Here is a 4243-nt window from a genome sequence, read left to right on the forward strand (position 1 = left end):
TTGTTTGTTTGTTTGGTTTTTTTAAATGTCACCATGACCTTTGCTCTTGACTGATTTGATTATGCTTTGACTGGACCACTTCCACTTTTTGGTAGCCTTTGCTTTCATTGTGCTTTGTTCTCTGGATCATTCTGGTAAAACCATATTTCATCTTGTTACACTTCTTCCAAGAAATGCTTCAGGATCTTGATCCCACTTGTTTAAAATTCCCATTGAAAGCTCTGCTCTTATCTGCAGCTGATGTGGGCGCAGCAGTTTTGGCACCTGTCGAGCTGAAAGTTTGCTCAACTTTGATTTTTCAGTCAGAATTGTAAAGTTGAATCAACGGAGATGTCTATGGGTGTCGGCTATTGTTTTTGTTGTTAACAGTCTGTCCTCTTCAATAAAAGCATGAACATGATCATTTCCATGAGCAAAACTATCCTTGATGTGGATAGTCTGACTCTTTGGGCTTCATCTTCAGTATCAATGGTCCCCTTAAAACAAGTTATCCCTTGGTAAACTGCTGATTTCTTTCAGGTCTTGTTCCACACATTTTTCATAAAGCATCTATGATTTCACCCTTCTTCAACCCACGCTTCATCGTAAATTTGATGCTAGTTCTTGCTTCAATTTTGGCAGAATTCATGTTACTCCTTTCAAACTGATGTCTTACCCTTCATAGTGCCTCAAACTAGATCCTGTTCAGACATGTTATAACCTGTAAGTATGAGTTTATTTTGGTTCAGAAAGGTTTGGAAATCCATGTGTAGTTTTTTCATGATATGCATTTTCCATAAACTTTTTAGACACCTTATAGGGTGAGAGATGAACATTTGTTGAGTGAAATTACTGTGTGGAGCTCTGTGTGGATAATTTGCATAATTCAGGCAGGTTATGTAATTTTTTTACAGATGAGGAAACAGTCCCAAAGAGGTTAAATTACAACAAAACAGCTAGTAAGTGATGGGCTGTGACTTAACCTTGATTGATCTGGTTCTATTTGTGTGTTTTCTGTATCGTCCACAAGCTGGAAAAATCATTGGAACAGCTGAGGGGACTACAGCTGGTTTGGAGCTGGATAATTATAGCAGGAATGGAAAACACACTGGACACGTGGTCCTGGCAGAAGCAGAAGCAAAGTGGGAAATGAGAAGTCAAGCCAAAAAATTATTTATGGTCCTGAGACGTCGTCTTTCATCCACTAGCCGGTCCTGCTTCTGCATGTGAGCAGAAGTGATGAACAAATAGATGCTCAGCAAATTCATTGGTGCAATTGCTGATCTTGTCAGTAATTCTGAGGAGACACAAAGAATAAGATAGAACCAAAGGCTGGAAATGAAAGTGTCACCCTGACTGTCAGAACAGGTTGATACTGGTTTCTGAAACCATATGATAGTTTAAAAAACATGTAGACATGTTGATCCTTCTCTGATACAATTCAAGGGACCATTAAAAGGATGATGCTTAGACACTTAAAAAAGGAAGTAGGAATTATCAGGACTCCTGGTATGGTGCTGTAGGATAGTCACTGGACTGCAAACCACAAGGTTGGTAGTTCAAGCCCACCAGTTGCTCCTCAGAAACCCTGTACAGGGTTGATTATTAGTCGGAATCGACTCAATGACACTTAACAATGTAGATTTCCTTAAGAAATCCTGGTAGAATCATTTTTAAAAAACTAGAGCCAGGCAGATAAGAGTAATATACAGAAAAGTATATCATGCACTTAGTTTCTAAAACAGCTCCGGTAGGTATCCTAGCCTGGTGCTATGGGATAAAGCACTAGACTGCAAAGTCAGCTTGAACTGCAAGGCCAGTGGTTGAAGCTCATCAGCCACTCCTTAGAAACTCTATACAAGAGTCTCTATGGGTCAGAACCAACTTGATGGTGCTTAATAACAACAACAACAAGATAAAACAGCATTACTTCCATCCAAAACCTTCTGAGGTGGGACATTCCCACTAGAAAGGACAAGCAGACCAGCCTGGAACAGCTAGAGCGACAGAAGATACAGCTTCAAAGAAAGATCATCAGGAAAAACCCAAAACAAAACTGTCAATATGACTGGGTACTACAAGAATAAGCAAGTTATTCACTGGGAAACCATCAAGGCAAGCAATCAAGTTCCTTCAGGACAAACCTCCCACTAAGACTGAAACTTAAAGGGAACACATAAGCAGGCATGTAAGCTTGTGCTAGCGACCACATTGGTCTACTGGTGAATAGAAGAGGGGGAAAGTCAGTAATGAAGAAGTGGGCTGAGTTCAACCACAGTCCATTGACTCCCGTTGCTCTGGAGATGAGAGAAAGAAGAAGAGGCTGGTTGATCCAATGTGTGGTGAGACCTAGGGACACCTGAGCCTATGAACAGGGACCTAGACACAGAGGGTTATAGTTGAGAGTGAAGCATCCAGCTGATATAAAGTGAGGGGAGATGCACAAGAACACCCAAACTTGCAGATAGTACCCATTTGACCTAGCCTTCATGACTTGATAATCAGAACTCAACTAGAAGAAGATTTGTAAAAAATGAACAAAAAAATTTTTGATAAAGTAAATGAGGGTAAATTGCTACAATTTGATGAGCCTGACCTGTACTCATGGAGGTAGTAACTTTAAATACCAACAGAGAGGGAAGGAGTCTTCACATCAAGTATCAATGCTATCCCCTGTGTACACAGGGTAGATAGGGAAGGGCAACTCAGACATTGACTACCTAAAATGAGGGGGCGATAAAGGCATGAGGTGACTGGCTTACAACGTTTCAAGTGGGAGTTTAGTTTAATAGTGTGTGGGGGAAGAAAGAGTCCTCACTGAGTAGTTTTCATCTTGTCTAGATAAGTCTGGTTAAAAGAGATGGAGATAAGATTCTCATGATTCAATAGTGAGTAATTGTTATCCTGACTAATTGCAACTGTCACAGTTGTAAAAGTAGACGTTTTGTAACAAAAATGGAGGAGTATTTAATCTTACAGTCCAGAAACAAAGGACCCTAGGACCATCAAGGGAGAAGAGCACAAGCGGAATGTAGGACCCTATCCAGAGAAGCAGTGACACCAGAGAAGGCGACAGAGATGAGGACATGGAGAGGGGGAGCAGCTGAGGACTCTAGATTCATGGAAAGAGAGGGACTGAGAGCTGGTGGCCAGGAGGCAGACTTGCAGAATGTGCCCTTTGGTGATGTAAATTATTATATATGCTTGAGGTGTTTTTTTTTTTTTTAAAGCTAAAGGGAATAGAGAGAAATACTGTTGACTGATGGTACGTGGAGGGGATTATAATCGTTGTAATGAAACAAGGTGTATGATTTGTTGAATGTAAAACTGATGATCTATCTGCCCTGTAAACTTTCACTCAATCCACAATTTAAAAACTTAAAAAAACAACAGCATTACTGTGCACTCCACCCCTCCACCCCCTGCTCACACACAATCAACCAATTACCGTTGATTCTGAAGCATGGTGACATCATGTGGTTTAGAATAGGTCTGTGCTGTGTAGGTTTTCACTGGCTACTTTCAGTCAGGTGTAGGCCAGTCTTCTGGGTGGATTTGAACTGTCAACCGTTTTTTTTTTTTTTTCTTTTTTGAACTGTCAACCTTTTGATTAGTAGTTCAGTACTTAACTGTTTGTGCTGCCTGGGGACTCTGTGCCACAGATAACCTGGTCCAAAATATTCAGTTCTCTGTGGTGGCTCTGTAAGATAAGCAATGAACTGCAAACCACAAGGCTGGCTGTTAGAGCCCATGAGCTGCTCCGCAGGAGAAAGATGAGGCTCTCTGCTCCTACAAAGATTTATTGTTGTTGTTGTTGTTAAGTGCTGTGGAGTCAGTTCTGACCCATAGTGACCCTGTATGGGGTTTCCAAGGAGTGGCTGGTGATCCTTGAACTACCAACCTTGCGGTTCAAACCAACTTTGCAGTCCAGTGCTTAATCCACAGTGCCACACAGCCTCAGAAAGCCTATACAGGGCTCGCTATGAGTTAGAGCCGACTCAATGGCACTTCAATAATCAATAAGTCATGCATAGTATTGAGGAGTCCTGATGTGATGCTGTGGGATAAAGCACTGGACCACTAGGTTGATGGTCCAAACTTACCAGCTGCTCCTTGGAAACAGGGGCGCTATGAGTCAGAACTGACTTGATTGATGGCACTTACCAACAACAACATAGTATTGAACACATGGCTATGTTAACAGTTTTAAGAAAGAGTATTCTGGAACAAAAAATTATTAGCAAAAATATGAAGGTAAGTCAAA

Source organism: Chrysochloris asiatica, unplaced genomic scaffold (assembly GCF_000296735.1).
Source record: "Chrysochloris asiatica unplaced genomic scaffold, ChrAsi1.0 scaffold00326, whole genome shotgun sequence".
NCBI classification, from domain to species: Eukaryota; Metazoa; Chordata; class Mammalia; order Afrosoricida; family Chrysochloridae; genus Chrysochloris; species Chrysochloris asiatica.